The sequence below is a fragment of the Simochromis diagramma genome, unplaced genomic scaffold, assembly GCF_900408965.1.
Source record: "Simochromis diagramma unplaced genomic scaffold, fSimDia1.1 OVJJ01000411.1, whole genome shotgun sequence".
Classification (NCBI taxonomy): Eukaryota; Metazoa; Chordata; class Actinopteri; order Cichliformes; family Cichlidae; genus Simochromis; species Simochromis diagramma.
In genome coordinates, this window is record NW_024386735.1 from 987,095 (window position 1) to 1,000,956 (window position 13,862).

Genomic DNA, 13,862 nt, shown 5'->3' on the forward strand with positions numbered 1-13,862 from the left:
TTCTAAATTTAAAATGATATTTTATTCACACAGCAGACACAGATAATGATTTTTGTCTGTTGTCTGTCTGAAGTTTCTCTCAGCTGTGCTGAACTGGTTTGGCTGGTTCTCTGAGCATCTTTAATTTTTTCACCGTGTAACTGTGAAAAAGCATTTCTGGCTTGTGCTGCTGGAAGATTTGCAATGACGATAAAAGAAACCACACAAGGGCAGGGCTGAGCTTTTAAAATTCATAAAATCTACACAGCCCTTGTGTTATTTAAATGAACACCTAAATTTATCCGCCTTTTTCCCACTAACTCTGGGAATCTTTGTTCGCCTGCTCATATTTTCTCAAGCAGACTGGATCTAAATCAGTGTCGCATGCTTTTCAAAACAAACTTTATTCTCCTGCCTATGTGCAGTAACTTCAAATGACACTTGGATTCTTCTTAAGTGCACTTCACTTTAATTATGTTTGCTTTGGCTGCTTTGCTTTTGCCTAGTGTGAGTGTGTGTTGTCTGTGCAACCAGACAGTCATTACACCACTGCTAACCTGACACAGCAGGACAGACAACAACAGGCCCAGCAGAGGTACGTTCACTTAAAGAGCTTTCCTCTTAATCAGGTTGTTTATGGCACAAACTGATCCAGTTTCTGAGAAGGATGCTTGAAAGACTTTCAGTTTATGAGCCATAAAGTGGAGTACAGAGCCGGTGTCTGGTAGGTTAGCCAAATAAAATTAATAAAATGAGAGTGGTTGAAAACTGTAACTAAATATAAGCTACTGTCACACAATAAAACACACGCACAGACACAAAGAACAAGAGAAACAGAGGCCATATATTGGCATCACACTTACAAACACAATTGAATAACAGTTTGACCAAAAGAGCCAATTTGTGTCTGACCTACTTAACGCCATAACTCACCAAACTAAATAAGCTATTGGCTGTCCACTCATACTAGTACCCTTCAATATGTCTGCAGATTCCTTTGATAATAGCTAGCACTGGTAACCCACAATCCAAACAAACATAGCTTAACAAGCAAAACTACTATCGAACCGCAAGCCATTAACAATTATTATAATTGTTAGGTACAATTATTATAATTGGCATTTAAAGTTTCTGAGAAGTAAACTTTTCTGTAGTAGTATTCAAGGATAATAAGATATATAGAATTTTTTTTTTAAATTTATTCTTTTCAAAGTTTAAAAAGTGTAAAGTATTGATTAAATGGTGTTTATCTGCAGTAATGGATGCTACACGTATTAGCTCAAGTTACTTAGTGGTATTAACACAACGTGACTTGTAATGAACACATTATTAATTAAATTAGCCTGGAGAATTACAGGTTATGTTAAAAAGCGGTGTTCATGACAAATATTAATATAGTATTACAGGTATTAACAACGTCATCAAGTCTCTTTCCAATGTGAGAAGACGTTATTATAAAATATGCAGCAATAGTTTATTCTGCACAAGTCCTAAAAAGCCTCTTTCCTCTATATTTTACCTCCAAGCAACCTGACTTTCTTGACATTTTTAAAGTGCTTTTGAGCAATAGTTCTTCAGGCTTTCTGAAGGTTTTTCAATGTTTTTCTTTAGACACTAGCTGCTTTTTCATTTATTTTCAGTCCAGTTTTGTTTTTGTGTTAAACCCCTTAACACTGACCGATAAATGAACAGAAAAAGGCACCTATCTCAAGGGATGAACCGGTGTTGTGCCCACATAACAGACAACTAGGCAAAGAACCGATTTTAAATGATATCTTTAGGCACTTTGTTACAAAAACATATAATTTGTTCCCATTTCTTTAGTTGAATCTATGAAAAAATGCCAACGATAACAAAATTTGACAGACATAAAATAGTTATTTTGCACCAACAAGGCTCTTTCCAAACAGCTATTAGCTGAAAACTTAAAATCTGCATGTGCAGTGTGCCCTTAAAAAAATTGAGGAAACTGGACAAGTGGGCGGCCAAAGAAGTGGCAGGCCTTAAAACTATCCTTAAGAAAAAGAAAAGAATCCAGCATAGACCTGACATGGGACCTGACAGATGTATCTGGGCATTTAGTTGATCAATTTATTGTTATTCCTGGAGAACTATTCCTGAAGACGTAAATTACAACAAAGCTTGTCTAAGAGAATTGAGACTGTTGAAGAATGCTGAAGAATAAAGACGGTCATACCAAATATTAACTTTCAAGCTTGTTAGAATTGTACAAACACATTTCTATAAATCACTGGTCTTATTTCCCATTTGCTAGGCAAATTATAAAGACACGAGGGGGTGGCTTAAGATATTTGTACAATAAAAGTGGGAAATCTACCACTATGAACACTAAACTGCTTAAATGCCATATAACAACAATGATTGTGCAGGTTAGCACAAACATACTTTCTTTGCACAGTAGCATCAATAGCAACTGATTTCCAGCTAAACTCTTTTGCACATTCAAAAGCAGACAGTTCTGAGATGTCTGGCCGACAATGTGCTGAGCAGCAAAAATCAGAGGGCACGCATGGCTGTCACAATGCCACTGTGAGCATTAAATGTGTTCTTCCTCTGCTGCCACATGGAAACTAAGCACTCAGACTTCAGACCACAGGAAACAGAAGTCTTGACCTTGTGTGACACACTAATATGACCTAAAACCACAGCGATCTCATAAAGAGCCACGACCCCCAGCCAGTGTCGCAAATGTTTCTCATTGGCACGGAGGACCAATGTGAATGTGACCTGATTGATATAATCCAGAGTTTTTGCATGTAAATTATTGTTGTTGAGTAAGTTAGACTCTTTCCTTTATGCAAATTCTCCACTGTTTGAGCAGATGTGCACCAAATGGTGGACAAAGCCTGAGGCCTCTCAAGAAAGATCCACTAAAAGCCATGCAAGCCTGACCCTAGATCAGCCCAGATACTGGAACCTTTTTGTAAATGGGTAAATAAGCAGCTGGTTGACATATGCCTGTCTGGATCGTGCAAAGCTCCTTGCAGAAACTCACAAATCCTCCTTTTTGTTTGTGGAGACGCAGCCTGGGTGTGCACAGTGTGGACATCATTTGAGAGAGCAAAGTCACTTCATATTTGTTCTGAGTTCATCCTTCAAGCGAGCATTCCTCTGCAGCTCGTATTTCTGTCACAGGACTGCAGGGAGGCATTTTGCTTACGCTCCAAACAGACAGCAATTTAACTGAGATAGATCGAGCTGATGTGGGTCAGTCTAAATATCGTTCTTGGCCTCACAAAAAGCATTCAACCACACACACATACACACACAGCTTCTATCATTGCAGTGTTTCCTGTTTTTTTCCTGTTCCCCAGACAGAGGAAGAGAAATCAGTGCTCTTCTTTTTTCTTCCTCACGCCATACTTCGCGTCTCACCTCACACCATTTCCACATTCATCGTCTTTTTCCATCAGCAGCGGAAAGACACGCAAAACCTTATCACCAGATCTGTAAAGTTCCTTTCAAGCTGTATTTTTCCTTCCTATGCTGGATTTTTCTCCGTCTATAATCTATCTGCATCTCTGATGATGGCAGCACTTTCTCTACAGTCCCGTTTATAAATAAGACTTGGTGACTTTGACAGTCCTTTTCCTTTTTAATCCTTAAAGTGTGAGAGTGCTTAAAGGCTTTCATGCAAATTTACAGAATAAACACTATATACGTATTATATTTTCAAAAAGAAAGCTAAAAGATTTTATACACTTAATCTAAATAGACAATGTTATAGTTTTTTTTTTTTTTTTTTTAAATTCTTCTCTCCTATGATGTGTGTGTCCTGGTCACGTTTTCAGTGTGGCTCCAGGCAGCAGCCAGTGACACATGGAGCCAGCATCAGCAGGAAGAACCTACAGACAGAGGCAAAACAAAGAGGAGAGCTCAGACACACCCGAGTGGAGCTTAACTTGCGATGACATTGAAAGCAAACCATCTCTACTGACACACACTGTCCATCTTCTTTAATTGGACACATGAGCAGCAGGCATGTGATACCTCCACAGGTCATGTCTCGATGTTCTGCAGTTATATGTAACTCAGTTAGCATTACACTGTTAATCATGCCCTGCAATCGGCGTGTTGCAAGCTTTAGTGCATTAATTTGAAGCCAATCAAAAGGCATGTGACCTTCAGGTGGATCCTACCAGCTGATCCTAATTTACCATCATCAGCTGATAGGAAGCAACTGGCATGAACACTTTCCATTTAGTAGTCCCCGTTCAAAGCCTACTTTATTGCATGCATGGCTTTTTGGTATGCTGCCAATCACCAGTAGGCTGTGTGCACATAAAAAATACCATCAGATACAAGTAAGAAAAGTGAAAAGATTTCCGAAATGCTTGAGATATTACTGCTGTCAGGGTCAAACACATGCTTGATCATCTACATCAGAACTCTGTGTGAAGGTGAGACATGCAATGTCTTATTTTAACGTGTTGAATTAGAGTCATATACCAGGGGGTTAATCTGTGAAATCCTGCTAGAAAGCACTGATATGCAGGGCAGTGCTGAAAAAGCATTAGGTTTATTATATATGAAAAATCAACCATTTTTGAAAAAAGCTAGCACATGACCCCCTCACTCCCCTACTGATTATTTTTATTGTAAAATAACTTGAACATATTTAAAGGAGTCCAAGATTTTACCTACGCAGTCAGACCGTCAGACCGCGTAATGTATAAAAACCCAAGTACTACATCTCAGACTCAACAGGCCTCAGTTAGCAGGTTAAATATTTAAGAGTACAATTAGAAAAAGACAGAACAGGTTTGGCTTGCTTGGATGGGTTGCCAGGAGAAAACCTCTTTTTTCTAAAAAGGTTTTGTCTCCACTTTGGTCTTCTTGTTCTAGAAGACCAAAGTGGAGATGTTTGACTATAAAACACAGCAGCACATAAGACCTTATACCAACTGTCAAGCATGGTGGTGGAGGCGTGATGGTTTAGGTTAGTTTTACAGCCACAGGACCTGGACACCTTGCAGCTATTGTGTTGACCATCAACTCCTTAAAAGCGAGGACATTTGACTGACAACAAAATTTTGGCCATAATTGGGTCAAGCCCAGCTGTAAATTTACAACAGAATGGCTGAAAAAGAAAAGAATCAAGGTGTTGCAATGGTCCAGTCAAAGTCCAGACCTCAGCCTGAATGAAATGATGTTGCAGGACCTTACGAGAGCTGTGCATGAATGCAAACTCAGTGAATTGAAGCAACACTAAGAAGAGCAGCCCTGAATTTCTCTAAAATGATGTCTGAGAGTCTGAGACTGTTGTTAGTTTTACATGGGACTGCATAGTCCTTCACATTACTGCATATTGTTCTGTTGCATTCTAAGATCCTTTTTAAATACTGAAGTTAACACAACTGACCAAATGTTGCTATGCAAAAAATGGGGGTATTAATAAGAGAAAAGGACAAAATATAAGACTGGGAATGTTGAACAAGTTAAATAATTCTGCTTTTAAAAAGAAATGAAAACATTCCTGCAGTTGCAGTTATTACTTAAAAAAGATTTTAAATAAGAAAAATAAATGATAAAGCACTAACAAGCTTCATAGTCTGTGGTTCCTCAGCTGTTTTCATGAAAACCAAAAAATTCGAAGAATCTTTAAAAATAAATAAATAAATAAATCACACCCACAATCAGTGTTGGTCAAGTTACTTGAAAAAAGTAATCAGTAACTAATTACTGATTACTTCCCCAAAAAAGTAATCCCATTACTTTACTGATTACTTATTTTCAAAAGTAATTAATTACTTAGTTACTTAGTTACTTTTTAAAAATACAATTTACAACCTGAATAGGTGATAAAGCGATAGATCTTTCAGCCCAATTCTACTTTTTCTGCATAATCCATCATACAAAATGTAATCAAATGGAAAAGTCCCCTTTTAAAACTTGTTTTATTAGTTTTAATCTTTTAACTTTATGCATCAAGCAAAAATTTAATTATATGCAACATTCTCTGACTGGAAGAAATTTGTTTAATATTTAAACCTATTTTCTGCACATTCCAGCACATAATTTTTTTGTGTGTGTGTTTACACTCACTCTTTCAAATAGATGCAAGTAGAAAACAGCAGAAAATAAATAAAGTCAAAGACTAGCGGTCCTTTTGCTCTATTTTCACCTGTAAAGCAGGAGTAGGGTAGGCGGAGGTGTAACCTGGTGCAGGTGTGCTGCAGCGGTCAGTGGAAGAATCCGCGAGTTTCTCTGTGTGTTTCCCATTACGTCGTAGTGCACTCGGTGCTTGCTTGGAAGTTTAGGGGTTTTTTTCACTGTAAAAAGAAGTTTTCTTCCCACGCACAACGGACACTAATGTTTTTGTCACTTTTTATGGAATCAAACTCAAAGTAAGGTCAGTACTTCCACGCTTTAAACGCTGCATGCTCATACTCTCTCCCGCACTCGATATATTATCCATTGTTAATCTGCGCACAGCTGTTGTCACGAACGTCACACTCGCTTACGTCACTGTCATGAGACATTCTCGCAAAAAAAATCACAGTTTTAGTAACGCAGTAACGCAGCGTTCCTACAGGAAAGTAACGGTAATCTAATTACCGTTTTTGCAATAGTAATCCCTTACTTTACTCGTAACTTGAAAAAAGTAATCGGATTACAGTAACGCGTTACAAGTAACGCGTTACTGCCCATCTCTGCCCACAATATACATAGTCCTGCTCTGTTCAGTCATTTTCTTCTTTGGTATGATTTTATTAAGCTAATATGAACACAACTATTATGCTCAAAGTAAACCAACCTTTGAGAGGAAGTGGGAGGAAGTGTTTTGTAGTTTGAATTTTGGCCGACATCTGACCCACTACATGGCGTCAGAGCAGCAAGCTACAGCAAAAGTGGATTCTTCTTGATATCTGGAAGATTCTTCTTGATATCTGGAAGAGGAGTAAACACTGTCAGATGACTCTTAGAGATGCATTTTGGTTTAAATTAATCTGAGGGTAAAATTAACCAAGTCATCCACTGGGTTAGTTCATTTAAATATGCAGACATGGAGGGACAAGCAAATCCTGCAGTTGGAAATGGAGGAAATGAGCTACATGTTTGGCAGCAGTCTTCGCAGAAACTTCACAAACTCAAACTTAATGATCTTTTTTCTTATTAAGCCATTAAAACTCAACTAAACGTTACACTTGGCACAATGCAGGCAGACAAGTAACGCTGTTCTGCCAACCCCTGAACCCTCACCAGTCCATTGGATTCCCAGACAGAAAAGTGTGACTCCAGAAAGCACTGTTGTCTCCACTGCTCTAGAGTCCAGTGATGGCGTGCTTTACACCTCTGCATCAAACACTTTGTATTGTGCTTAGTGAAGTAAGGCTTGGATACAGCTGCTCAGCCATGGAAACACTTTCCATGAAGCTCTCTATGCACTGTTCTTGAGTTAATCTGAAGGCCACATGGAGGTCTGTAGCAACTCTCTTCGCACTATGTTCCTCAGTATCCGATAACCCCATTCTGTGATTTTACATGACCTACCACTTCATGGGTGAGTTGCTGTCATTCCCTATTGCTTCCACTTTGTTATAACACCACTAACAGCTGACTGTGAAACATATAGTTGTGTGAAATTTCACAAATGGGCTTATTGCACAGGTGGCATTCGATCATGGTACTACACCGGAATTCACTGAGCTCCAGAAAGCAAGCCATTCTTTCACAAATGTTTGTAGAAGCAGTCTGCATGCCTGGCTGCTTAAGTTTCTACACCGGTGGCCATGGAAGTGAGTGAATACTTTTAACAATATAGTGTACAAAAAAAGTTTTATTTCATGAGACCTTCCTGTATTCTCTCTTTCCTGTGCTCTTCTTTGTGCAGCTTACTTTTGACCAATCCCTCCCTTATTTTACATCACCTACATGCATGTATCCATGGAGAAAGAGGGGAACACACAAAAACTCAAGGCCAAGATGGAGAGACACTAATTGCCTTCTCGTGAAATAACACCAGAGATATAACAGATACACACACACACGGAGGTAATATTTAGGTCAATCCCACTGTGGGCGACACACTGTATAACACCCCCCATCCACACCACCATCCCTCCTCCCTTAAGCTGAGGGGTTTTAGGCTTTCAGAAGTACAGAGTGTCCCAGCACATGAAGCATACAGTAGACTAGCACGTATTCGCACGCACACTCATAGAGAGTTTTCCCTCCCAGCTCATACGCACATGCAGACAAACTGACATTTGCATTCTTTGCATTGTTTTAAATATTTCCATCAGCCATACAGAGCGGCACGTCGTCCTCTTACAGGGCAGGTGCAGGGCCACATTTAAATATGCAGCCATGCGAGGGACAAGCAAATCCTGCAGTTGGTTGGAAATGGAGTTTACGGGAATTCATCGTGTGTTAAATAGTAAAATAGGAGTTGAGTCCATGTTTCTGGGGAAAAAAATTAATAGATCTCAATTCAAAAATAACATTATTTAATTTACAAAATGACGTGTATTTTTTTTTAAATTTCATAATAAATTGCAGGACTTTTCCCGGAAAAATAACTGGCAAAATAGACAGTGAATTTGCTTATGGGTATAGATGGAATGTGTCTATTTGTTCTGTTATTATGCAGTACTTTCTGGGAAACTACCAGGGAAATGAGCTGGAAATGTCTTCAAAGTAAAGTGTACCACAGAAGTTTAAAAGGTCACTAATAACAACTGTTATGTCATTCCATGACCAGCACAGTAGGATTTTAAGAACTATAAAAGGTAATGATTTTATTTTCTATCAACTATAATCAAATTTTCATTACCTATTTTAGGCATTATTGAGAATTTCTCCTAATTATATTCTTGAACAAACAAACAGGTCAGTCCTGAGCTGCATACGTGCACAAATAGTTTCCACCCATTAAGACATTCCTGAATCATCTGTCATGCAAAGGTGTGCACTGACATTTGTGGGCATAAATTTTAATGTCTCTTAAAAATGAAGCACAACCTCATGCTTCTAGACTTCATCATGTCTCCTGCATCTTCAAAACATTCTCAGAAATGATTTTATTTCTCTCCCTCCTCCAACTCTCACACAAATGGCATGATTGTAACTTTAGAAATGTGGGAATCGGCACTTGGCACAAGTCACGCAAACTCAGACTGATACTTGCGCACAAAGAGAGAGAGAGAGAGAAAGATAAAGAGACAATAACTAAGCAGGGGTAGGGTCAGTGTTCCAGCTGAAGTCACGATACAGCAGAGCGTGGGCAGGATGTGTGAAAAACTCTTGGATCTCAAGTGCTTTAAATAACAAACCCACCGCCTTTTCAGGGTTTTGCACGCCAACGTTTGTCTGTTTGCTTTTGGCAGCTGTGTCAAATTTGTCATTTTTACAATAAGAAGTGTCAAAGCAAACATGACATCAGATGTTGCCGAGGCTCACAAAGACATCCTGAATAACAGGACTTGACAGTTAGGCTTGTAACGGGACATGTTGTGATGGATTATTCCCAGAGAGAGACTCTCTGTACACAGTGGGCTGATGTAATGCCACATGCTTACATGTTACACCTTAGTAGATTGAACTCTCATACTGATACTCTCCTTATGTAACAAAATAACAGCAGGAAAAGGGCAAATATTAGTGTCTGAACACCCCCATACACCTGCTCTATGGTACTAGGCAGTAAACAAGAGATCATCACAAGCAGCAGATAAAAGGGCTCCTAGGTTTGTTTGCATAATGTGTTTATCTCAGTCTGGAGCCTCTTTTTGAAATGCAAACAGGACAAGTCTGTCTACAGAAGTCTGTTTTGTAGCGAGTGACCCTCCTTTCGAATGTACTGAAAGAGATCCTGTGGATATTTAAGGTGTTTATCTGCCTTTTGTCAAGTATTTTAACATCAGGTACAGCTGATTTTCACTTCTAAATACTGAAGCAAGAAAACTCAGTGTTTATGTAGCATCATGTTTTGCAAATTTCTTCCTTGGTTAACTTCATTCAGCCCTATAACAACCCCTCACGTTATTGTTTGATATTTCTGACAGAAAAAAAACTGCAAGGGTAAAGTCAGCAGTCTTGACCTCTATCTTAATTTGGCAGATTTGTTCTTCGTGATCACCTCCTTTTCATCCCAGGACCACTTCAAGTACTTTATACATAGGGGGAGATATTTACTAGCGATGAACAGTCAGCTACAAACTAATGGGCTACTTGTACATTATATCATTTGTAGTTTTAAGCTAGAGTACCTGCCAGTGTTTTTTACATTGAAGTTTAACTTATATTTAAGTTTTAGTATACCAGTGTGCAAAGCACAGGTGGGGCAGATGGGGATATCATTATTTCTTTGCAGAATGTGCCAAATATGCTGTGCATAAAATACTTAAAATGTATCCACAGAGGAATAACTTTCTGATAAATTTCATTGTAATCCATAGAAAATCATGTTTGAACAACAGGAAAAGTGCAGGATATAAAATTCCTCTGCTGGGGACATAGTAAGAGAAGTAAAGCCAACACAGAAGGACCTTAAACCCGGATTCTTTTGAATGGCCACCAGGTAGCTACCATTAAATCAACCACTGCCTGTAGTTGAAAAAAGTCTCACCCTTCTGTCACTCATTTTTGTTCAAATGAAGTCCATTTTGTAAGGATTGGTCATAGTATGCTTCAGAAAGGATATTCTCAAGTATGCTGATTGGCTAACAATTTGTAGATGACAAGTTATTAATCAATGAATGTCTAGTTTCATAGCGAGACCTGACTCTCTTGTTACATCTTGTTTTATAACACCAAAAACACTAACTGATTAGGTCTTCAGAGACCCCAGCAGTTGACCTCATGAAAGACATGTCAATGGTCAGTGGTCCCCATGTCTCCCTGACACACTGGACCCTCTTCAGTTTGCCTATCGGACAAACAAAGCCACAGAGGATGCCATCGCCCTGGCAACGCACACCACCCTCACTCACCTGGAAAAAGGGAATACATATGCAAGGATGCTCTTCATCGGCTACTGTACGGCATTTATCACCATCATCCCCTCAAAACTTGCCATGAAGCTCGTTGACCTTGGGCTGGGAACACCAATCTGCAGATGGATTCTAAACTTCCTCACAAACAGGCCCCAAGTGGTGAGAGTTGGTAAAGACACCTCCTCACCACTCATCCTAAACACAGGTACGCCACAGGGTTGTGTGCTTAGCCCCCTCCTATATTCCCTGTTCACACACGACTGTGTTGCTAAACACGAGTCCAACATCATCATCAAGTTTGCAGATGACACAACCATCATCACAGACAATGATGAGACGGCCTATAGAGAGGAGGTGATGGTGCTGTACAAGTGGTGTCTGGAAAATAACCTGACTCTCAACATCAGCAAAACTAGAGAAATGATAGTGGACTACCGGAAACGACCAGTCAGAGAACACCAGCTCATCCACATCAATGGTGTCAAGGTCGAAAGGGTCAGCAGCTTCAAATTCCTTGGAGTCAACATCACCGAGGACTTCTCCTGGACCCTTCTGTGATGGCATGCCACACATGGTAAGCTCCACACCTCACCACCAGTTGATTCACCTTAGTTTAATTTACAGTCACTACTTTAAAATATTCTACTTATTGTTCAATATTGTTTCTTTATTAAATGTATTTATTTTTCCATCACACCTTCCAATGTTTATATGGCGTGCACACATATTAACCTTGCAAGGTCAAAGTTCTGTTTTATGTTATACTAATACATCTTTCTTTGTTTGAGTTACCTGGGGGTTGGCTTCTTCTCCTGTCTGGCAAAAGGTGTGGCAAAGGGCTGGGAGAGCTGAAGTACCACTGACAACCTAATTGGATAGCACCACATGCTTCATTGCCTGGGGGGTGTTTCATGTTTGTTTAATTGTTTTGTATTAGTTGCTTATATGGCAGCCATTTTGTTTTCCCCCATGTGTGTCATTTGGTTTAGCTAAACCAGTATTTAAGTTCCCCCGTGTGTCATTTCAGCAGGTCAGTTCATCTTATGTTTGGTTGAGGTTTTGTTAATTATTATCTTGAGTTTAGTTTATTGAATTGACCTCTTTTATTGGTCTGCCTGTTTAAGTTTTGGCTTTGTTAAATATCTTTTCATATTTTTGGGTCAATAAAACCCCTTTTTTTGAATTAAAACCACCTGTGTCCTTTATGCCTTACTGTTTGGTCCCTGACACCTTCACACAGACACTGCTATCAGGAAAACTTGCCAGCAGCTTTACTTACTGAGGAGGCTGAGGAAGTTTGGCATGAACGCCAACATCACCTCAAATTTCTACAGGTGTGCAATTGAGAGCTTGCTGACGAGCTGCATCACAGTTTGGTACAGAAGCTGTTCTGCCAGCAGCCGTAAATCACTACAGAGGGTGGTGAAGGCAGCAGTGCACATCACTGGCATGAGGCTTCCTGCCATTCAGGACATTTATCTTCAGCGATGCCTCCGTAAAGCACACAGCATCATCAAGGACCAAAGCCACTCAGCACATCAGCTCTTCTCCTTGTTACCATCTGGCAGATGTTACAGGAGTCTGTCTGCTCGGACTACAAGACTTAAACACAGTTTCTACCATCAAGCCATACAACACCTCAACCACAATACTTAAACTCACCCAGCACAGTCCACAGGACACACTCAGAAGCTACCCTGCAGCTTCACAAGTATTCTGTACAATCTGCACTGGTCACTCCACTTTATTGATATTTATATTTTTTTAAAAAGTGCAATACTGTAACAACTGCCACAAAACCCCCCCCAAAAAACTTGTACTGTTCAGTTTGTACTGCTGCTCATTCCTGTGCAATATCCCATCTGCCACCCCCCCGCCCAGAAATCTATGTTTTTTCTTTTACTACATCTTATTAATATTTTGCTCTTTACTATTTTTCTATTTATTTTTTATTATTATTATTTTTCTTCTACTGTACCATTCTGCTGAGTGACTGTCTTCTGCTCGTCAAATACATTTCATTGCGATGTTGACCCTGTGCTAACTTGCATATGACAAATAAAACTGAAAACTGATCTTTTATACTTTTATACAAACTGTAGCTCCACAAATGACCACTTGAGGCTGAATCCGCAGGCTCCTTCAACTCCATGGATTTAAATGTTAGGCTCTCTCACACAAGCCTAACATGGAAATCCATTTACGCTCCAAGCTGTTGTGAAGCTTGAACAAGTGAGACACAAACTGGGAACTGAAAGTGTTTCCTTCAAAATAAAAGCTGTCCCTTAAGTACTGCAACTAACACATTTCAAAAGGTGCAAGTTCCAGTTTAAAGGCAAATGTGTCATGTTTAACAAAAACTGGATCAAAACTGTGTCCATATGTCAGGTCGGGTATCAGACGTCACCTCTCTGGGGACATCTCGGGCCCTTCAAGGTATGGAGGCCTATCTCCCCCACCACTTCCCCTGCCAGTGGCAGACGCCCTCAGACATCGGTGCGTTGGTGGTTCTTTGTGTCCGGGGATGGGCATCCAGGTACACACTGGCTCACTCCTTGGTGGCTGCTTGTCGGAGCCTGGAGCCTGGGGCTTGCTCGGGCCACTTCGGGGGTGGGGTGCCCTCGGCCTGGGGCTCGGTCACTCTGGCACAGCTGGCTGCCAGCAGAGCTCACGGGCACGTCACTGCAACCCCCCCTGGCTTCTGCTCCGCGGCTGCTGAGTGACCCCTCATCTGGGACTCTCCTCAGCTCTTTCTGGGATAGTGGCACAGCTGCCCCTCTGTTGGTCTTCCTTGGTCTCTTGTGTTCTGAGGGCCTCTGGATGTCTGGAGTTTTGATCTCCTCCATTCCTGCTTCATGCCCTGGTGGACGGGCTGTGGCTCCCCACACCCTCTAGCAGATCATTACATGAAGGAACCTTTTAAAA

General features: G+C 40.2%; 1 long non-coding RNA gene across 1 annotated transcript; it reads right to left on the reverse strand.

Annotated features, from left to right (window-relative positions):
* Window positions 1–2,882: 2,882 nt before the first annotated feature.
* On the reverse strand, window positions 2,883–6,888 carry LOC120735990. Its single transcript, XR_005696397.1, has 2 exons — window positions 6,758–6,888; window positions 2,883–3,845 (listed from the first exon to the last, which is right to left on the reverse strand). It is a non-coding gene; the product is annotated as an uncharacterized LOC120735990 (long non-coding RNA).
* Between the last annotated feature and the right edge of the window lie 6,974 nt (window positions 6,889–13,862).